This window comes from Sylvia atricapilla, chromosome 6 (assembly GCF_009819655.1).
Source record: "Sylvia atricapilla isolate bSylAtr1 chromosome 6, bSylAtr1.pri, whole genome shotgun sequence".
In the NCBI taxonomy this organism is placed as follows: domain Eukaryota; kingdom Metazoa; phylum Chordata; class Aves; order Passeriformes; family Sylviidae; genus Sylvia; species Sylvia atricapilla.
The window spans coordinates 7519816-7543705 of NC_089145.1; the positions used below are offsets into that span (position 1 = coordinate 7519816).

The window sequence follows — 23890 nt, forward strand, 5'->3', positions numbered from 1 at the left end:
TCAGTAATAGGTCATAAAGAAGAAGAAATAAGACATTTATTAAATCTCACAGATAGTTTGAGATTTAACATGCTATATAAAGGATTACTAGCTTTTCTGGTTTGTAGCCAGTGAGATGTTTTTAATTCTGCAGTATATTTAGGTAATAGCTCTATTATTGGTTTCAAACCACTTTGAAGAAGGTAATGCTTAATAACCGAAGACCTCAGTAATCTGGCACAGTTTAACATTTACATTTTCTTCCTTTTGGTTTTCGTTTTAAAAACAGTATCAAAGTATTTTTAATCTTTTAGTTTTGAGAAACTTGAGTTCTGCCAGAATGGTGAGTATCAAATTCCCTTTTGCTTACTTCTTTATTATGCAATGTAGTCCAAGCCAGATTTCATTCCAAGTTTGCAAACAAAACACCCTTTTTAAATCACACGACTGCATTCCAAGTTGAATTGTGCAAAAAAATAACAGTAATATAGATTAGGTATTAAACAGCAGTATTAAAGATCATTCCCACAAAACTTCTATCAATGGAAACTTGCCATGCATTTCAGTGGGAACAAGTTCATGTTCCTAGGTTTTAAAAGTCAGTTGTCTTTTGGTTTTGGTTGGTTTGAACTTCATTTTGGAACACTTCACTGGATCACAGTAAGTTTTTCTGCTTCACTGTACATGTTCTTGTGTACATAACTAGATTCATTAGCCTTTCTTTGGAATCCTTTGGACACTTGTGAAAAAGCACATTTAGGATATGGAGCTGGTTTTTAATTTTTTTGGTATTTGGCACCCTGTTTGATGCCACTGAGGTAGCTCCTCCTACGCTGCATGTTCTTTGCACAGCATGACACAGCCAAACACATGCCATTGGTTTACAACCCAAAGTTTCATTGTTTTAAGGTGGTTTACTGTATTAGCCTATTAGCTTCTCCCAGTAACCTCCATAGAATTTAATACTTCCATCATTTCAGTGATGCTACAAGTATGCCTTGTGGTAGGAGTTAACTCCTAGTAATTGATGGTTAAGATTATTTTTTCAGAAATTATTTAATAATATAATATCTGTAAAATTTTTTTTCTAATTCTGCAAGTTCTGTTAGTTAAAAACCCCAAAACCAGCATACAAACCAGAAGAGAATGTGCCCCAAATTCTTCTTTTTATTAATTTATATCTGTATATAAAATAACTGAAGAAGGAACAGCAAAGCAAAAATGAAACAGGGAAGAGTGAATTTTTTGATTTCATGCAAAAATTCACAGAAACAAATTATATGTGTCAATTTAAAGTAATTCTAAGGAAAGGAAACCCTTTGGAATATACAGCAAAAAGCACAGGAGTAAGGGTCCACTTAAATTAAAGTAATTTTTATTTTTTTAACATGTGAAACATTTAAATTCCTCATAGAAGTTTTAAATCTGTGAATTAAGAGAATTTATGAAACTTCAGGAAACCATTAAGATACTTAAATTTCCTGATAAAATTGCATACCCCAAAAGCATTTTTTTACGGATGAAGTGATCCCATAATGCATAAACTGAAAATGATTAACATAATGCTGTGGTGGCTTAGATGCTAAAAATTTATTTTCAGTAAAAATGTATCTGCTTGTAGATTCCTTTTCCTTCCTTCCAAATAGGAATGAGTCTAAATTCCACTTACACAGAAAATATGGAAGACATGTTTTACAGAAATGGATTGTATTAATAAGTTGAAATAAATGACCAGCTTATTTTAAACTGAAACATTGGTTTACAATTAGTGGGATCCCTGTATGTGTGCAACATACAATTAATCATTTGCCTTTTTACTCTCCTACCATCCTGCCTTAATCTTTCAGAATGGAACTGAATGAATAAGCCTGTTTTTAAAAATAAAGAATAGCAAGTCATGAAAACTTGTACAAATGTTTTTTTTTTTATAAATTGGGAAAGAGAGTCACAGAGTTCAGAATGCTTGCTTCTTGCAGAAGGCAGCAAAGTCGTTATTAAGAAAGATTTTTATAGTAAGAGAAGTCAGTCACACCTTTACAAAAAGTACTTTTTTAACAGTTTCAGTGACAGGAATTCTGTTTCCAAGTTACCTCATGTTGCGTTATATAATGCATCAGTATGAACATTTCCCACAAACTAACCAGCTTCTCTCTCCAAGATCTGTCATTTTTGGTCCATACCCATGATGATACTCAAATTGTTAGGGAATTATCTTTAGTGCAACTGAAGCCACATCAGGTGATATATGGGTCCTGGTTTTAAAGCTTCTGATTTTTCCTGTGGCATAGAGATGTTCTCTGTCTTACAGACCAGTTGATAAGTATGTGATTGCTTTTAAATGATTGACCTTGTATTCTTAATAATTAATATCATGCAACATTATTGTGCAATAGTAGTAAAAAATTGTTTGTTTAATAATTTCTTCTTCTAAATCACAGGAAAGGAAAGGTGTTATTTACCTGCTACAGCACCTGTGTAGAAACCTTATTTTCAGATTTACTAACACAATGTATATGTAATATGTGTGGTTTTATATATATAAAATGATCACTCTGTAGACAATCTAGTATGCCCTATTGCCTCTTCCTGGTGAAAAAAATGTACTTGTGTTTAAATATAGAAGTACATTTTACTCCAAACCTTCCAGGTAGAGGTGATGTACCATATACCATAGAAGAACTGGAAATAAGGAGAAATAGAAAGCAGATTGAGTATACAGATCTCAAGACGCAAATGCTTTGTTCTGCCTTTCCAATTCAAAGTTGTCCATAAGTTGTACTCATAGGTTTTGCATGGTATGTTTCTGTCTTTTGTTTTTCCTTCAGCATCATTTTCCTAGACTTTTTTGTCTTCCTTATTCCAGAGATTTTCATAGTTCTGCCTTTCCCAGGCCTATTCACTTCCAATCTGCAAAACAGTTTATGTTTTTAGTTGTGAAAATCCTTTCCTAAGCTTTATCCATAAGAAATAACTTTCCAGGGTGTTTAAAATGTCAAATCATGGGCAGATCAGGAGTTTTAATTAACCTAACTCTAAAGGAGATACAGTGGGATGCCTGGGATCTTGTGAGTGAATTCTGAAGATGCATCTTGGGCCTCAGGGCAGCAATAGTCATTGGTCTCTCTGGGCTTCTGATCTCAGTCTTCTTGTGTCTGTAGAAAACTACAGTAATTCTCAACTCCAGACTGCAAAAGACCTAGGGAAAGGCATGTCTGCAGTCCAGCCCTAGTTTATGTCCAGACACAAGGTGCTTTTGTAGACCTTTCAGCTGGACACTTCTTTACTCTGTGCCAATTCCTCTCCAACAGCTTTACAATCCCAGAATAGATGTCATTTCAGTCTTGATTGCGCTACTGAAGGTGGAATTCTTCTCAACCGTCTCAAGCCTCATTTATTGTTTAATAAAAAATATATCCTTAAAGGGCCAGTAAAAGTCACTCCACAAGATTCAGAAACTCTTGGGCAAACAATGATCCTGAACATGTCGGTGGGAGGCTGGAGTTGAGTGCTGCCCATAGAACTGTCAGGAAATCTGTTTTGTTCTATACTCAGTCACTAATCTGTCGACATTAGGCAGAACCCTGCCCTGCCCAGCTTAAGTTGCAGCTTTCTTGTTCTTTTAGTTAACCTTTCTCTCTGCCTCTCCTTTTATTTTTTTTTTCCTGCCTTCAGCTTTTCTTATGTAGGCTTAGATGCCTCCATGGAGCCAGAAGCCCATGGAAATCTCTTTCCTCACTGTACCTGATGGTGCTGGTTTTGCACTCAATAGAAAAGCAGCTACAGCTCCACTATCTGGTCCTTTGAAAAACTGATATTTCTAGTAAATAGTTGACTGTTTCACTGAGCACTATCCAAACCCATAAAGTATGAGAAATTAAATAAATAATTTTTGCCCCTCTTGATTTGATTTTCTATCTTTTCTCACTGCATTTGCACAGCCTTTCATGTTAATTTAGTGCCTGGAACTTTGAAAGGATTCATCAGAAACTTTACAAAAAACCCCAGCCCTTGTAAGACACCTTATTAGCTTAAATGGAAAACTGTTGAAATTACTCCTTTTTACTTTCATCCAATGAAGTTCTTGTTAGACTTGGTGGAATTTTTTTTACAGACTATATCTTTGATGCAATGTTCAGTGGAACTGGCAGGCTGTGCAGTAGCTCTGCAGTTTTTCTCACCAGCTTAGACTTGTTTGCCTCAGTGACCTCCTTCTGTGGACAATACAAATCTAATATTCTTTAATTCCCAGTGTCTCCCTCTATGCATTACTGCACAATGAGAACTCCACTTGGAGATAAGAAAAATTTTTAGCAAATCATATTGTGCTTTTTTAGGGCACAGTCCATCTTTAAGAAGCGCAGCATTCTAGTTCTTGAAATGACTAATGCACCTGTGGTAATTTCTGTCAGAGTATTTATAATTTAGGCTTCTAGAACTGAAGTTATAACAATATTTACATTACCTGAAATGAGTAGAAAAAGAATTCTCCTTAGGAGGGAGAGTAGGGTAGAGTACTCTGAAGCTTTGTGTCTAAAAGCATCACCCTAAAACTCAGCTGATTTCCTTAGAAAGAGCTAAAGATGGCAAAGAAAAACATTCCCCAGGTGCCTGAGTTTAATCTCTGGCAGGAATAAACCAAGGTAAAATTACCCTGCACACCAGCATAAGAAGTATCTTCTGTGTGACAATTAATTATGCAAAAACTTGTCAATACTTTAAAGGTAAGTAAAGATGAGTAACAGAGCTAGAAAATATGTATTGTTGATCTCATTATTTTAGACTTCTTTTTTCCCTCAATACCGAGAATACAAAAATAGACCAAATTATATAACTCCCCTCCACTCCTTCCAGCTAAGAGCACATATAGACTGCTAATCAAGTCCACCATTAATCTACAAACAAGAATTTTCCAAACAAAAAGCCATTTATTTATAGTGTATTGATGAGAACTAAGCTTTGAGTCCCATAAGGTTATACTGAAAATGCTAATGAGGGAAAGAATTTCCTTCCTTTCAGTTATTTTCTTGTGCTTCTGTTAAATAGATTAATCACTTTGTAAGAATCCATTTGACATTTACTAGACAATAATATATTCTGCATTAATGATGAGACAGAGCATGTACTCACAGTTTAGAAAACAGTTTATTAGACCTGATGCTTTAGAAATGGAGATGCTGCTATTTGTAGTGTTGCTCTTAAAGGATAGCACTGAACTTTGTATTTCTTCTTTGAATTTCTCCTTTGGTGAGTTGACTAGGTATGACACTGAGGGGAATTATATTTAGCAGAGTCAAGGTAAGTATGTCTGTCTTTTATAGAAGAATGCTGAAATATTTCTTAGGGTGAATTTAGGTTAATATTCTTCACTGTAGGTTTAGATAATTACTATACAATGCTAATTTGAAAGGACAAAACTCACCTGATTCTTTATGATATACACTGTGTATAGTATACTTTTATACTGTAAACATAACTCATGCTGCCATCTGGAGAAAAGAATAAATGTGGTTTATGTGGTGGCATTGGTTAACCAAAGCCTCTGAACTGTTCATAAGGGATTGTCACTGGACATTTAGGATTCAGGCATGGATCATCTATTGCCATATTCCCTAGCTTTAGTGTAATACTGATAGAGAAATCTTAGCCTACCTGGGAATTTCCAGGTGGGCTTTAACTCTTGACTCAGGAATGATGGTTCTGCACAGAACAGGGCTGGCCAAGTTTTAGCAGAAGTGGTATGTGGGCTTTTAAAATATTTAATACAATGTGTTTTTACCTTTCGATTCCTAAAATAACAGAGTGCACATAAAAATATATTTTATTTGTTTCTAGTTCTCTTGTCAGTGTGAAAGCAAGTTTTTTCCTCTTGCCATGTCCAGTTACACTTTGTAAGCATTCATGTTGTTCACCAAAAATGTATGTGCTACATTTTGTTCTCAGTCTCCACTGCACCTCTGGCAACATGCATGTAAAGGTATAAAGTACTGTTTTGCACTGTATCAACACACCAGGATTTCATCCCATGTGTTTATTGATGACTTTGTCCTCTGTGACACCTTCTTGTTCTGACTAGAGGAAAAGTAGTCAATACTTCCAAATCCTTTCTCATGTTGAAATACAGAATATGTATTTTAATGAGAATAGTCATAATTTGCATGGCAGAAAATTTACCAAATGATCTGTTCCACTAGGATTTTGTCTTTTCTAGGAGAAGTTGTCAGATGCCTACTCTGTCTAGAGAGATGGGGGAAGTTGAATTTATATTTTTGGGTTTTATTCTCTTAAGAAGTTGTTTTTTTGTTGTTGTTTGGGGTTTTTTTTTTTTGGTGGTGGGGGTGTTTTTTTGTGTGTGGAAGTTGTTTGGTTGGTTAGTTGTTGTTGTTTTTGTTTTGGGTTTTTTTAGAATCAGAGGGATACCTTCACATCTCCTACAGGGTTCTTTCAGTGGGGAGGAACAATAAATTCCTCTCTATTTTCTATGATGATTAATGGGGTTGATAATCAAACTACAGAGTTACATGGCATTTTCAATTATTTATCTTCCAGATTAAAAAGTGTAAAAGTTAAATTGTCAATCTGATATATTCTTATATATAAGAATATATATTGTGTTATAAATTGTGTGGTTATGTTTTACGTTGACTTATTAAAATTCTATTTTGAGATGTTATGTTCCAACTTTAAAAGAAAAAAAAAACCACAAAACTTTAGCTGCATCTGCATCTGTAGGAATAGATTTATCTTTCAAAAAGTAAAAAGAATTATTTAACAAGAAACTCTTGTGGTAGCAAAGGAATAAAACAATGAGACCTTTATCCATAACAGTTATGACCTTTTAATTATTTATTCTTCTAGGAGCCAAAGAGTATGAAACAGTCATAATAAATTCAGTGTATCTCTCTTATATTGCAATAACATAGAAATAGTACTCTTAGGATATATTGAATAATGCTTTTTCAGTGCATATTATTGGACTTTTATCTGACTACAACATTAAAAAATTCCCTTTAAATATAATTTGCTTTTAATAATATAGGATAGTATTCATAGCTATTTTTACTTTATATTTTAAATTCTGTTTGTTAATGTAAATAATTAAAGAAAAAATGACTGGCAAATATTCTTGCCTGCATTAAGGTATAAATATGGAAAGAGGCTTTAAGATTAAGTGCACTCAAATTTCATTATATATGTTATTCTAATATAATGACAACATATCCTTCAACTATTTGTGCTGAACTGTATAAAATTTAGTTTATGATCAAAATACATGAACAGATTAAAGTAGAGGTTCTAGAAGCTCTGCACAGGTCCCTGTAAGATCCTAGACTAATGTGTATTAGTTACTATCTCTGCTTTTTGAGCTGGTCATCTCCTTGTGTATCACAAATGGAAACAGCTGGATCAAGTGACTGTGCCAGTTCACATGGAACCAGGATTGTGCTTCCATGGCACCTCCACCAGCAGAAATCACAAATGTCCTACAAACCCCACCCTTTCATCCTGACTTTATTTTCTTTGGGTTTGGTTATTTTCTTCTTGATATTAGAGGTTTGAGTCCAGGACCACTTACATGCTTTGTGCATCAAGTAACTAATTTTCACTGAAATTTGCTGTGTAATTTCTGTCCTTTAGCAACAGAACATTAAGTGTAATTACTGCATTTTTGCCTTGAGGAAGAGTTTATTAATTATCACATGAATGCTACAGAGTAAGTACCAACTTTGAGATGGATTCAAGTCGTTAGAAATATCCTGAAGTCAGTGGTAGCCCACACAAGCCAAGGGATAAAACTTACATCCTAATGTGGAGTTTGGAATTAAAACTGAATATGTAGTTGCAATTATTTATTCCTTTCTGTAAACAATATAGTTCAGCATACTTCCAGAAATGCTTTATTGGTGATTGTCTTCTAGTAATGAACTCTTTCATTGAGGGTTAGCTGTGAAAAATAAAAATAAACTTTCCGCTATACTTTGATTTTGAAAATGGTGAATATTCAAATTTCTAGAACTTTTTAAATACTTTTTTTTAACAGTTTGTTTTACAAATCTCATTAAGATCTAACAGATGTAAAACTGCTCTGACATTTAAACAGTGTTTTGCATGCTTTAATGGAAGTTTAGGAGCATTCCTTTTACTCTTCTTGTTGTCACTGATTTTTGAAACTCAGAACAAAACAAGAATATGTTGCTATAAGGAAGTTTTAAACACAGAAAACATTTTCTTTTCCAAAGATTAGTAAACTTGGGAGATCCCAGAGTCAACTGTTATCTTAAGTGTATTTACCAAAAGCCAGCATCTACTAAACTGAAGACCAGCTGTAGACTGCTCTTCAAGTCATAGATCAGCATCCCTTGATACAGATTGTTTTATGGTGGGCTATCATGCCTTCTTTTCAGCTCATCAGAAATGGATTTTTCTTAAGCTTTAAAACATAGCTCAAGCTCCTCCCCACTCAAATTTCACATACCAGGACACTAAAGTTGTCTTATGTTATTAAGATAGAATTTCAATCATGGCAACAGATGCTGAAGTGCTTTAGTTGTTATAAACACATATATTTAGATGAACTTATGCTATGGAATTTATTAGACATTTTACAAGATATTTTAGGTTTTGCAGTCCTAAGAATACACCTCTTCTCTAACCAACTAGATGCAACTCTGTCTGAAGCTTTTAAAATTCAGAAGAGAGCCAGAACTGTTGCCCAAAACATGCCTTTTGTGTTAATTATTAGGTTGTGATTACTTTTGTAAATAATACTGACATGACATTAAGTAATTTTTAAATTTGCATTAAGGTTTTATCATACATAAAATCATAGAATGATTTCATTTGGAAGGGACCTTTAGAGGTAATCTAGTCCAAGCTTCTTGTATCTTCAACTAGACCAAGTTGCTCACCTGTCCAACCTGGCCTTGAATTGTTGGAACCCTGGGCACTGAGAATTTCAGACTTTCTGTGCTGACAGGCACTGACCCCCAAGAAAACACTGCATTTCACCTGAGGCCGTGGAGAAGGCTTCCAAAATTGAATGACAGCACTGGGATTATGGGTGTGTAGTGTGAATAGAAGTGTGTAATATCACAGGGTGGAAAACTTAGAGTTTAAGGGTTTAAAATATAGTAATATACATATATATATATAAAGCAAGATGGAGATTTTAGGGCAGAGGCCAGTCCTTCTTTTTCACCTTCTTCTTCCTGGGTCTGGGTGGTATTTTGTAATTGGATAGAAAATCCCCATTATGGGCCAGGGGTGGTTGGTTATTGGTTTAAAAGTAAAAATAATTGAGGTGTCATTTCTTAGCTGGACAGTTTATCTTTAAAAGGCCTTGTAGAGAGAGAGATAGGGGCCATTTTAGAACTCACAGCTTGTGAGACTGAAATGTAGAGAAGAATTAATAAACATCTGAGTCTGAACAAGAAATACCGTCATGCACATTTAATCCCAATCCTGGCAAAAAGAAGATAAAATGCAACATTGAATGTTTCCAGGATGGGACATCCACAGCCTCTCTCGGAAACCTGTTCCATGGCCTCATCACCCTCATTGTAAAACACTTATTCCTTATATCTAATCTAAATCAACTCTCCCACCAGTTTTAAAACCATTACCCTTTGCCCTGTCTTCTCACAGCACAGCAGAAGGAAAATTGCTGCTTCCTCTGCTGTATTTACTGCCTTTGACAGTCTTGCTTTTCTCATATAAGCTTTAACATATTACCACGTTAGCCTAATGTGAACTTTATTGTATTTGAGTAATTATTTATTCATAAGGAGACATATTTATAACAATTTGACAAATGCATAACAATGATAATTTCCTGTCTTATTTGAAGTAAGTTTTAATAATCTCAAAGGTTTTTTAAATATGTACGAAATGGGTTTCTGCCTCTGTGTCAAAGTTTTTCACGTGTTAGACTACCTGTAAAGGAACTGGTTTCTGCCTCATCTGTGTTCTGCCTCTGCAACCCTCCCATCTTAAACCCTTCCTTTTCGTGAGTTTTTAATTTTTATTTTTCCTTTTCAACAAAGATCTCAAGGAACACTTGCTCTCTACGCTCTGAGTTTCAATCTGGAACCCAGACACAATTCTGAATCTTTCCATCAGAGTAACGATGGATTTGTGCTGCTGCAGGTGGTTCTGGTGAGAACCAGGTTCTGACAGGGAGATTCAGAGACAGGTGTACCCAGGGCCTTTTGGCTTGGCAACCAACTGATGCCTTCCTGGCCCTGTTCTCCTAGTGTGATTTGGCAGGGAGCAAGCATATCAGGAGATCACTTAAAGATGACCCAGCTAAGTAACAAAATGAGTTTCTATTAGAATAATTTCCTTTTTATTTTTTTTTTAACTGACACATATGTTTAACCTTTTGATACCATTTGGCTCTAGCATGTTGCTTTCCCTAGAAGATATTTGAGCTAAGCTGAACTGGTTTTGCTTCAGGTTCCAAAATACCTCCTGGTTTCCTTCAAGGGAATACATTAAAAATTTTTGAAGCAGTTTTTCCTTTTACATCTCAGGTTTCATTTTCCATATCAGACCTGAGAAAAATGTTGCCATTAGTTAGCCTGTTATATGCCCAGTTAAAATAATATAGCTCACTTATTTTCACTGTAGTTGGAGATAATACCTGAATATTGTTTTGAACAACAAATTGAATTCTTTATATGATAAGCTTTAAAAATTCCTAACCTAAAACCTTTCCCAGTCAAAATGTATGTTTAGATATTTTTAGATTTTTATTTTAAGTTTTCTTTAGAATGTATTTCTGTTGTGCCTAAGGTGTAGAACCACAGTAGTATTCAGAATTCTGTGTAGAACCTTCAAACTCAACTCACATAAACCAATTAAAATGGTAGGCTGCAAAAAACCCAAGTTTTGAGAAATTTCAGTGGTGCTCATGCAAATTTCTTTTACTTAACAACTTCTGCATGATTTACTGACAGGCAAGAGGGAGAAAGAAAATAAGGCATTTCATTAGGGTACAAAGAACCCTGTTTCTATTTCATTTTCTTCTCTCCACCCTAGTTTCTCAAAGTGTTGATAAGTCAAAGAATGGCAATTTCATGCTGAAAGCATGTATTCTTCTCAAGTCTCCCTCCTTCTCTTTAGTCTTTGCTAGAGTGGTGGGTTTATTTTTTTTCCCCTGTTTTGTTTTTGTTTAAACAGGAAAAACGTATTTTGTTTGTAAAAGATGCTACAGCAAGTCCTACTTAAGGCAATTCTGGACATAAACCCATATTTTTAAGGAGCCCATGAAAACCTGGTCTGTATGCATTGATAATTGTGTATAATTTTGTTACAGATTCAGGTATAATGTAGCTAATTTACTCAGAGTTACAGTCTTACTCTCCTAATTTTAGAACACATTTCCAACTGAGGAAAAGTAATAGCAAGGGGGATGTGGTTTTGTTCAGGGTTTTTTTTAATTAGCTATTATCGTTTTAATATTCAGTCTTGACCTAGCCCTAAGTCTCTTGCAAACATCACCAAAAAATTAAATCTCAGAGAAGCAAAGCTGGTTCTCAGTGCTTCAGGAAATCTCATCAGGACAAAAAAAGCTATTGAGTAAGCAACCAGTGCTTTTGGAGTATCTCAGTGTATATGGAATAGTAGGGCAAAGGCTTTTTGTGCAAAGCATCCACATCCCTTCTTTCAGAATGGTGAAAAGCAATATGTCTGTAATTACAGTATGTCAGTAACACACTGACAAAGGCTTGTGATGGTGCTTCTCTAACTCTGTCTGTTCTCTACTTTTGTTTCCATTTAGTCCAAAACCTGGCCTGAGGTCTGGGCCAGAGGAGATGCCTTAGAGCTCAAAGGTTTATGCTATATACCATGGTGTCTGTGGCATGAAATCTTTGCTGTAGGAAATGTGGAGATCAAGTGTTTGATTCAGGTCTGGCAATGTGTGTATATGTATATCCAAAACATTTGTCAATGAGTATTTTTTGAAGCTTAAGACTCTGGCTGCATTTGGCTTTGAGCCATCAAGTAATTTTTTGCAGATTTTAGTGACTATGAATGTATTGACATTTAATACTTCAGGAATTTTTATGTAATATCCCCTTTTTGCTAATACTGAAGTCAAGAGTCCAATTCAAAAACTAAGAGTTATCCTGATGATGAAAGATGATGTTGATGTGAAAATAGACATAATTACATTTTACACTATCATCTTCACATTCATGTTTCTTTAGCTGTTCGAAATTCATAAGAAATTCATAATAACTGCTTAGGAGATACTTTGAGAAGAAAGTGACATGGAAGGAATTTCTCAGCACTGGTGCCTAGCATTAGCAAGGCTTGTGTAAGGGAGAGATCTCTGTAGCTTTATCTCTGTTTAGAGCTACTGCCCGGGGCTATCCATGATGCAATTAGAACTAAAAGTCTTGTCCTAACTATTAGTTTTGGCTTTCAAGATTAGCATAATAACAAAAACTGTTGAAAAAGCAAAGTCTTTTTAGAACAAAAGCTAACACCAACTTAATAGATTCTCCAGTCTGAAGAAGCTTTGTTTTACAACACACATTCATTTTGCTTTATTCATAATACAGAAGTGGAAAAAAGTATGAAATATATTATGATCTACCAACTTAACCCATATGTTTGCATTTAGGAACTCTTGTCTGCTTTGTAGCCCATCTTACCTGGGCACAGGGTACTTCATGTATTTTGTGTGAGAGTGTGTATGCACACAGTTACACAGAGGTGCACACAAATGCCACGCTACTATCTGTGAAACCATAGTCCTTTGACTAAAAATTTCGGTGCTGTCAACTTAAAATACATCAAGGAGAGTTAATATGTTAACTGGCTAATCTTTAGACATCCAGGTGAATTAAAAGAGAGAACTGGACCCTTTAAGTATGTAAATGCAAGAAGGAAATGTTGATTTAACCTTTTCTGTTTTGGCCCTGAGTTTGAAATATTTATGTCTCCATGCTAATTTTTAATCTAGTCAAACTGTTTTGCAGAACATATGCACTGTAATGAAAAGTATCTATTAAACTGAATATGGGGAGAGACACTGTGAAGGCAAAGATCAGTGCATAAAGAGTCTGTAGAAATTACTTTCCTCAGTGCTGGTTGGGAAATTGGTTGCTCAATAAAAATTGAATAAAGCTTTAAAGATTTAACAGACCTGTAGACAGTCAACTGAAATTTTTAGAAACTGCAACAGTGGTTCCTAGTCAGGTCTGTGTTTAAAATATGAAGTAGATATAATTTTGGACACACAAGAGTTTCTTAAAAGTTCAAATGGAGTATGCAGGTGGAGTTGTTGTGGTGCCTCTTCTGTGATAACCTGAAAACAGGAGGAGAGGTAAGGTTAAAACAAAATAAAATCTTGCCTTCTCATGGATTAAGATATGGCCAGGGAACAGCATTCAGGAAGTACTGTCTACCCCATAGTTCAGATGTAGCAGCAATGAATGAGAGACAATATTTGAGAAGGCATTTCAGTCAAGAACGTTTCCATTGCTTTTCCAGGCTTGACCGAGGCATCACCTGATCACCTTAAAAAGAAACTGCAAAAACCACAAAAGCCCAAGCCCAACAAACACAACCCAAAAAAAACCTCCAAACCCTAAACCCCTCAAACCACCTCAGAATAATATCATCATAGCATGATGTCATCTTGTAACTATTCATTAAATTCTCTATCACTCTATTGGAACATTATCAAAGGAAAATCTGTTATTCTGGCAATAAGTGAAAAGTACATCTCTATCAAAGGAAAATCTGTTATTCTGGCAATAAATGAGAAGCACATCTCTGAAGGAAGCAAAATGTAAGGATGAAGTACTTGCATACTTGATGCTTACATACTGGGTGTGTCTAAACAAAGCTCTTTTAAAGGAGTTACACTCTTTTAAAGGAGTTTTACATAATTCTTGCTATTGCAAGAATTGCTATTACAAATAATAATTGCTATTGCAATCACGATTTAAAAGCATACATGCAATGGAAGTACTGCTTCTGTTCCTATTACATGTGCCAGCTCTGCCTTCCTGTCCTGAAATACAGGACTGGATATTATAAAATTTATTCATGCTTCTGGGTAAATGAGAAGTGGTTTGTGTTCTCTAAGACAAGAGAGTCAACACAGAGCCCAGCTATACACAAATGAGTGCTGAGGAAAACACCTTTGCCAGGAATCAGGTCTAAATCAGAAACAAGTTTACATATTAAAGGGGAAAGGAGAGAAACTCTGGGCTACTCTGTTAGAGTAATCAGCGTCTTTTTGGCAACTTACACATTTTCCCTTTCCAAGATCTTTGCCAGAACCTAGAACGATCTTTCTTCTGGTATTTGCAGGAAGATATAAAACTGATGAGTGCAAAGAGATCCAGCATACTAGAATATATACAAGAGGGAATTTCCATGTGACTGAACTGAAGTGCTGTCAGGTTACAGCTAGCAGCTATCAAAACTAAACTGAATTACTAATACTAACTTTTAATAATTCATTCCTGTGTCAAGAGAGTTACCAGAGTCCTAAAATTATTAAATACCTCACAGAAAACATAGCACAATAAGAAAAATCAGTGCATTCTTTAAGTTTGATTGCTTCTCTTTTTAACTTTGTCCATTTTTTAATCATTAAAATTTCATGCCAAGGAAGTGCTGGTTTTTTTGGTAGCATTCACTGCACTCTAAAGGGATTTCAAGGTTTGGCACCTGGTCAGCCACTCACAAGTGTCATGAAAGTACAGTAAACTCCTGGAAAGCATTCCAAAGATAAACTTGGAATTCCACAGAACAAAAGTGATAGTATTACCATGATTTTTCCTGGATCTGTGTCATGGAAAAGTGAGGATTATGAACAAAGTTAGCATCAGATGTGCTGTCAAAGTAAGGCTGTGGAGAACAAGAACATCAGTATTTTGTTTTTTATTGCCTAAGTTTACCAAACTGGCAAATTTTGGCAGTTTCACGTTCATGTAAATCATCTTGTCTTGGGTCAAAGCAGTTAAAAATTCAACATTAACACATCAAACTAGAGAAGACTGGTTTCAGCTGAAATTTATTTTGTGCTAAACTGTGCAGAAGAAAAGCCTGAATAAATTAAAAAAAAAGTTCTGAAGTGATTTATATGTGTACAGTTTAGGACATTAGTAAGATTTATGAATGTGGCTGAGAAATAAAATACTTATAATTTTTATGTTTAGTTATGCTCAGTATTAATGGAAGTAATACTGGAAAGATATACACATGATGCTGGTAAGGAGATTCAAAAAATGGGTGTAATGACTGTGGCGAAATAGTGTTTTGCATGAAATGAAATAGTTAACTTCAATATGTAAAATTCATACACTTTTAAGCTGAAATGCAGATCCTTAATTTCTCTGTGGCAGTAGAATTATAGACCAAACCCATTTTAAGTTCAAATACATTAGAGCTTTGCTTCAAGCCGATGGCAAGTGCTGATCTGGACCCAGAAAGAAAAGAAAAAGGTGTAGCAAGAAAAGTTGGTATCAGTGAAATATCATGCAGCCGTATTGTCATATGTTAACTTTTGCTCATTCTATCCCCATAAATGCAACTAATTCACCTCTGACTTGCATTTGGATGGCTATTTTTAGAAGTTGGGAGAGTGACCAGTCGTGGATTTCCTCCTTTCGCATTGCAGCAAGAGTAAATTTTGTCCACTTAGCATATTACTTTAAATTTTCCAGCCATTTGTATTCTTCTTCAGTACTTGGTGTGTAATTCCCAGTATTACTTATACTCTGGTCAAATTTGGCACAAAGACTTCCACGCTAGTCAAGTCACTTGGGTTCTGAAAAGTGTAAAATACTACAAATGGCATTGGAGTAGATTTGACTCTCTAGCCAAATATATATGTGTGTGCATTTGGATCTACAGTGAAAACCAATGATGGCAGGCTTGGATAAATAGTTTGTGATCTGCAATATCTTAATTTTATTTAAAGTTTTTCATTCCATTTGGATGATTTTCACAATTTTTTAACACCTTAGTATAGCTTTGGTTCATTACTGACAATGTTGGTTTCATAGATTTGCAGTGACATAATTTCATTCCAACTTTGTAACATCATGCTCCATAGACTCACACTGACATCATTTTTAAAACTTTGAGAGAATGCTTTGTACTATTTAAAGGAAATTAAGCCTAAGGGTAAACATTATTGAAATTATGCCACCCTTGTTCTCCCCTCATTACCCCTGTGTAAATTAGAAGGCATTCTAATGAAACCCATGGAGTTAAATAAATTTTTTCAGGCCTGTTCATTTAAAAGAATAACCTCTAGTCTAAATTCAAGCAAGATCTAATAAAACAATCTGCCCCTAGATACTTTCCAAATGTAATTTTCTTGCTTATGTATGTAGCTTTGTTGATTTAAAAACCAGGGGATGGAGGTAGGAGAAAGTTTCCAGATTTCTGTCTTACTGTGTGACTGTTTTCATCATTTTGGTGTTGCCTTTAACTGTTCATATATAAGACTGGAAAATATATCTTGAGACTTTTTTGTTCTTTGTCTATTAGATTTTATCTAAAAGCACATGGGCTGAGGTTTCCAGCATAACTAGGAATCATAAAACAGAAGGAATGTGAGGCACTCTGTAGGCAGCCAACCAGAGTCACGGGTTATCTGTGCTTTGCATAGGTTTTTTGAACTACCTTACAGAGTCCTGACTGGTCTCGTGAATATAACTGGTATTGCTTGAAGGAATATTATCTGAATATTACCAGCTCACTGATATTTTTATTAAAAGCCCTTTATCTCTTTTAGAGGTGCTAGTAACCGAAATATTCTTCCCCAAAATAATTTTCCCAGGAAAGCTGTAGCTGCTCCTCCTCCAGTAAAAAGTCAATGCAAGCAGTGATACTGCAGGGTAGAGTTGGCTGGCAGTGTGCTCACTCCTTGGGACCTTGGCTTTCTTAGATATTTCCTTCAATGTACGTGAAGCTATAAAGATTGCTTCCATTTATAATGTACCCTACATGTAAAGGCAAATTGAGGTGGAAATTGGCCACGGTGAGAAAATAGTGTTGTTAAGAGATAAAAGGGTCTTTTTTTTTTTTTTTTTTTTTTTTTTTTTTTTTTTTTTTTTTTTTTTTTTTTTTTTTTTAATTGACATTAGATTGAGGCCAGAGGACAATGATAGCAGAGACTTGCTGGCACTCAGGGCTATGATGAGGAGATAGTGTGAAAAAGTGAGATAAAATATACGAGTGATGCATTTTTCAAGGATAACTGCTCTATTAAAAAAAATCCATATGGAACCATGGATTTGCTTTGGTTGGAAGGAACCTTAAAGATGATCTAGTTCCAACCCTTCCACCATGGGTAAGGAAAACCTGGAATTAATAACAAATAGCTGTTAGAATGAGTCTATAATGTGCTGATATTCAGTATAATTACTGTAAGATTAAGTATCAATTGTCAGTTACTGTCTGTTCAGGAGACACACAACAAATAAGGGGGCAGATACAGACATTCAAACATTATTACCTTTAATCGTAAATGTTGGTCAGCTCATGTTTTTAACCTTACCATGCTTCACCTACAAACTTATGAACCTACAGGGTTATGAATCTCAGAGGGCATTTTTCAAAAAAGAAAAGGTGAATGAAGCTGTAGAAGTGGAACTGCATAAATATGAGTGGGGGAAAAAAAAAAAAAAAGTCTTTTTCTTTTCTGCAGTCTTCTGCTCATTATTTGTTCTTCTGTCCACGTACTCTTCCTTCTTTTAAAGTATACATTATATAGTGCAGGATAAAGGAGGAGTGGCAGTGGTCCAGCATCCACAGTTCCTTACTGCTTGTGATAAGCAGCGAGGGTGCTAGGTGCAACTCATCAGGGGAAGGAGGTGGAGTCTGGAGTGAAGGAAACCTGGGAACTCAGAACACAGTCTTGGTGGGAGGAGATGAGATCACAGCTACTGCTGCACTACACCATGAGGAGCAGCCATGGAAGGCCAAGCCTTCACACCATGGTCCAGAACTTCTTGAAAGAGAGTCAGATTAGAAAAATCTCTTTCCGTATATTGGGAATTAATTTTCATTTCTGTAGAACTAGACTGTGCAACTTAGGGTTTTGGGCAAATAAACCAAATTACTTTTAGGAATGTGAGTTAGCAGCTACTACTACTCCACAACAAATGTTCCTGTGCAGTGTTTCACCTTAATGCAAATGGACCGACACTAAAATAGTACTGCTTCTCTTTGAGGAATATTCTGGCCTCAGAATACAAGACAGCTAGGAGATTGGAACAAGAGCAGCTCCCTGTTTTCCCCTTGCCATTCTAGAGTACTGGATTGCCATGGGGCACTTGTAAAGATAAGGTTTGCCCTCTTCTCTGTTTCACTGCTTGCTCCTTTGTGCTTCTATTCTTTAGGAGGTTTTCATTTTCTCTCACCTGTAATTCAGGGAGCAGACTTCCATGAAGCTTGTGGATTAGGTTATAGAAAGTACAGGAAATAAACATCCTGTAGAGGAAAGATGGAGGAAAAATAGATGAGTTAAATTACTGAAGTATGACCCATCCCTAAAAACAATAAATGTATCTCAATTTTATTTATTAATGGCCGATGCTATTAGAAGAGATTCTTGTAAGCAATATCCTCAATACAGCCACATTTTAATGAGTCTTTTTGTAGAGGATAGTTTAGATAATAGTTTCCTTCTAAAGAACTATATTGTTAAATATATTTACAATGACTAGACAATAGAAGGGTATTTTGAATTAGTCAGAAATAAAGGATGGATGAATTTATTTACATCTCTATTCTAGGATTGCTAAGCAACCAAGGACAAATGGCTTTATGTCTGGCTAGTATATTGTATTGCTTTAAAAAGCTTTTTAAAAGAACATTTGTTCTTTGGCACAGGGATAAGCTGATTGTAAGCATATTAAAGCTTCTCTTGGAAAATTTCTGGATTTTGGTACGTGATCTCCATTGGCCAGTGTAGTCATATGGCTGAAACTCCCTCAGTTTTACATGTCTCACTTCAATTAAACTTCATAATTACCATCATTGCTGTACATCATGTTGGTGGTGGTCTTTCATGTTTGTTTCTTTATTCTTATGTGCTAATTTTAATGAGCTGCAGTCACAATAAGGCAGGGGCTAGTGCACATTGAAATTGTGGTGCACTATAGGTTCTTCATCTTCAGGACTATATAGACAGCTCAGTAATTTTGAGCACAGACCAAGCATTCGGTGAGGAGTTATGTTATGCATATGTTAAGTCTTAAAAACTGCTAATTTCAACTACAGCTACCCTCTGACTGATTTTATCTCAGTTATTTAAACCGTACGTTTTCATATTGATGTTTTATCCACGTATATTCACAGTTCCTACCTTTGACTAGCCAGCAAGCCTATACACAGAGGAAATGGAATAATAAGTTTTGCTATGTCAAGCCCAGAGACTTGAAGTATAGAATTACAGTATATTTACTTGCTGAAGGGCATGTGAAAAATATGTCTTTAGAGCTTACAATTAAATCTACATCTCTCATAAATTTTAGGAAGTGAAAAAGTATTATAATCATTACATATTGTTTTCTCTTATGGATTGGATCAGACACCTCCGCAATTGTCATTCCTGAAAGTAATGCCACAAAGTAAAAAAGCCCGAGTAATAAGGGTGTTATTAAACTTTTCATCCAAAAAAATGGAAGCAGTTTCTGCATCTGAAAGTGTAAAGGCTATTCTGAGAATGTCCAGAAAAATGCAAATCTTTCTGGTATTCTTTTGTTGCAACTCTCACTTTAAAACTATTGAATTTCCTTTTGCTTACTTGATAGTGTCAAACCAAACGAGGCAGCTGCTAATCCTGAATAAATTCATAGAAGGCAGAAAACCATCTAAAGTCAAAGTATTCCTGACACTGACTAGTAGTGCAGAAGACCTCTGCAGTATCATATATTTTTTAGTTCAGTTTATAAAGATAAATCTGCAAACATGAAATACATGGCATTCTGGTCCTTGTTAAGGTATCTGGAAATTTTTAACTTCTATTACTTTTTATTGCAGGAGGAAATGAAAAAGTCCTCCCTATCCTTTTTGAGATCTTGATTTCTCTAGGATATACTTTTTTATTCCTTTCTCATGCTTTTAATTGATTGTAGTGTTTGCCTGCCTCCTTGTGATTTTCCGTAGAACTGCAATCCTGACCTGACGTGTTTGATGGTTTTGGCTTTGGGGAGTTGTTTTCTTGTTTCTTGTTTGTTTTTTTGATTGAGTGGTTGGTTTAGTTTGGGGTTGGGTTTTTTATTGTTGTTTGTTTGGGTGTTTTAATAGACCATATCAAGGTACAGAATTGAATTGTGATGCCTCTAAACATACCATATTTATTTGTTTGCTTGTTTATTTATTTTGGACTTCACACGTTAAACTGAAATGCTAATGTTCAATTTGAGGCTGTTACCATACCTATCTCAACTAAACTTAACCTTGAATGTTGTGTAAATCAAAGTACTTTAAACGCAATTTTAAAGTTTATGGGTCATGATTTTTACCACTTAAAAGACTGGCAGCATCTTTATTTCAACAGGGGGCAAAGGACAGTGATCTGGGGAAAAGAGCCAACAGTCACTTTTGTGACAATTACAAAGATCACAACTACAGGGAAGGTGTAGATCACACAGGGCTTTAATAATTCAGCATCCTATTCATTTTTAGACACCCTGTGTCTTCATGATCAAATATGTGTTTCCTGACTTCTTTCAGACCTTTGTATCATAATAGTTTTTGTCTAGGAGGATTACATGGTTTTTGCAGAAAAACCTCACTTACCTTTAACTTGGAAAGGATAAAGGTATGCCTAAAACCACTGTCTTTACTGTGGCTGACCTCAATGTCCTGCCTGCAGAGAGATGTCTACACTCCTCTTTGATGAATTTTGGGTTTGCTCTACTGGTGTCCCAGAGGATGGGGACACACAATAAAAGAAACAAGCAAGCATTTTAACTCCAGCTTTTGCAGTAATCTTGCATACACCTGAAAGTAGCTGTTTGAAGCAATTTGGAAGGTAAAAAAAAAAAAACAAAAATATGCCGAGAGGGAAACACACAAGTTGCTGCAGGTGGATATTTGTGACAACTGAAATCAGTCTGTGCTGGACTTAATACATCTGTCACTTACAACATACTTCCAGAGACAGGCAGTGCCAAGAACTCTGTAGAAGATGTGCAGTTTTTTTGTTTAGTTGCAGGAGGTACTTTCTCCTTTTTTGGCTGTTTTGAGGCAGGAAATTAGAAGAGACAGCATGAGTCTTGATAAGATAGCTAGGAAACAGATGGCACTTCAGGATTCATAAGAACATTTTCATGTACTTCTGCAATCCTGTAACACGAGCATGTTCACATGCAACCCACGCACATTTGCATGATGAATCCCCAGTTTAGCTGAATTCAGTGGCAAAATCTAAACAGATGATCACTCTGCATGAATACACTTTGTAAGTGACTCAACATCCTTAAAGGAATGTAACTTAGGAGAATCTTGATAGTCTGGGTAAAATTAATTCCTTTTTGTATTTGGTGGGATTTCTGTTTTAAATTTCTGCACAGTTTATAAATAGAACTCATATTTTATTTGTTATTAAATTCTGCTTCTAACTTAGTCTGAATAATACCTCACTGTTCTGATACAAAATTTTAGAAGTATTCCTTCAGGAGTAAAAACTTAGTTGACATTAGAAAGTGAGAAAGAGTTGTCTCTAGCTATTTGGAGTTTTTTTAAGAGAAACTTTTCAGGGCCGCAAATGCTAATAAAAATAATCATTACAATTAAGAAAATTAGTTGTTTGTTTGGGGTTTTATTCAAAGGCAAGAGTAAAGTCTTTATCTTCTTTTTAAGAAATCTCTCATAAATTTATTTTAACAGCCTCATGCAAGAAGTTTTTGAATTTTTTTTCTTAAATACAGTCTTCCTCTACCCCCATTATTTGATTTTAATATACACAGTTTTCCATAACTCCATCCAGACATACCATCTGTGAGTTGACGCTTTCACTTACTCTCACAAACTCTGTCTGATTTCTTTTTATGTATTTCATCTGTTTGCCATATCATCTCTTCTGCTGAGTGTTGCATAAAGTATTTCTTATGAGTCAGCGTTGCAGCTAAGAGCAACTAGATTTCTGCTCAGTATCCCACGTTTCAGGTGGTAGGGACTAGGTTCTCCTTGTGGCTGGCCCAGACATCTGTGTCTAGAGGGTGAGGAGCAAGAAAGTGTCATCTTCATTGTTCTCAGACCTCAGCCAGGTGCACCAGGTGTCACCCAAAGTGTTCGGAAATGCACAGTCCCTTTACCTACAAATACCATTCTGAACACGAATCCCGTGTCTAAATAATTTTCCTTGACACTAATAAGCTTTGTCCAAGACATAAATGCATTCACTTCTCAGAAATTCACTTGTTCTTAATGAATAGGAATTGTGTTCTGCATCTGTATTATTCCTTGCACACAAAGCGCTCACCTCTGCAGGATGCTGTTTTTAAAACAGTAAAGCAAGATTTACTGTTAGACATGAAACATATTCTATTTCCAAATTCTATAAAATGGTATCAGACAGAAACTATATGTAGGGTTTGAGGGAAAATTAAATCAAGAATAAGAATTCCAAATGTCCAGACTGTCATGTTATTTTTATCAGTACAAAAATGTGTCTTGATTTCAGTTAGTTAGGCAGGAATACTTGGAATAATTATTTCAATGAGGCTGCTATTGTCTGAAAACAGAAATAAACAGTTTCATTAGGTGCAATATTTTTTGCTATAGTCAATCCAATGCCTTCCCTTTGGAGAAATGTTTAACACAACCATTAACTCCAGGGGTCAATAGCTGTCTGTGCCATACAAGGATTAACCTGCCTGTGGTTTCATCCTCTAAACCACTTCCTGACTGCTTCAGGTATACAAATAGCTGAACTCCTGTGCTTTGGTGGTTTATGCCATTATACCAAGCATATTGACTTCATCTGTTGCCATGCACAAATAGACAAAGGATGTTGCATTTTTGCAATGTGAAAAGGGAAAAATTTCCATTTCTTCACTAGATTATTCCTTTTGCAGAAGGCAAGATGCTATTTCAGAGCTTCTAAGTATCTTTAATGATACACAGAATGACTGCAGAAATGCTCACCCTCATACTGAGACTTCTACATTAATCAAATTATTGTTCTTCAATGTCTCAGGGTTCACGAGATCTTTCCATTCACTTCACCGTGCAAGTGGATCTTTCTTTGCTCCTATCCCATTCCTATAAAATCCTCAGTTTCCCTGGCACTGCTTTCTATATGTGTCTTTGCAAATGTCTCAGGTCCTGAGGTAAGGTATCATGTGCAATTTTCTTTATCATTGAAACTATGGAACAATCTCTACTCTCTCTTCAGCAGACTGTGCATCAGCTAAAAATCACACTGTGCTGGATCCCATAATTTATGGGACGGTGTTGACAGTCCCACTTCCAGTTTGTCCTTTCAGTCTATGCTTCTCACAACCCGCCACTGGCTGATCTTCAGTGATACCCCTGGATGTAGTTAGATTTATCAGAGTGCTGTTTAGATTTATCAGAGTACTGTTTTCAGCAGTTGCTGCTGCCCCTTTTGGGAGGCTGTGGTGCTGTGCTGGTATGATGTTCTGCTGATACATCAAATGGAAGGTTTTTCTGGGACATTATTCCTGATGCCACTGTGTTTGGCACTGCAGACGTGCCATTTACCTGCTCTCTGCTATAAACAGAGGCTTGTGAAATTACTTATTTCCTTAGATCACACAGGGCTTTAATAATTCAGCATCTTATTCATATTTTGGACACCCTGTGTCTTCATGATCAAATATGTGTTTCCTGGCTTCTTTCAGACCTTTCTACCATAATAGTTTTTGCCTAGGAGGATTACATGGGTTTTGCAGAAAAC

At 35.6% G+C, this 23890-nt stretch overlaps 1 protein-coding gene across 1 annotated transcript in view; it reads left to right on the top strand.

The window, feature by feature from the left end:
• Window positions 1-23890, top strand: part of GAS2 (growth arrest specific 2) — a 78906-nt gene that overhangs the window by 51023 nt on the left and 3993 nt on the right. The gene's annotated exons all lie outside the window — the stretch shown is intronic.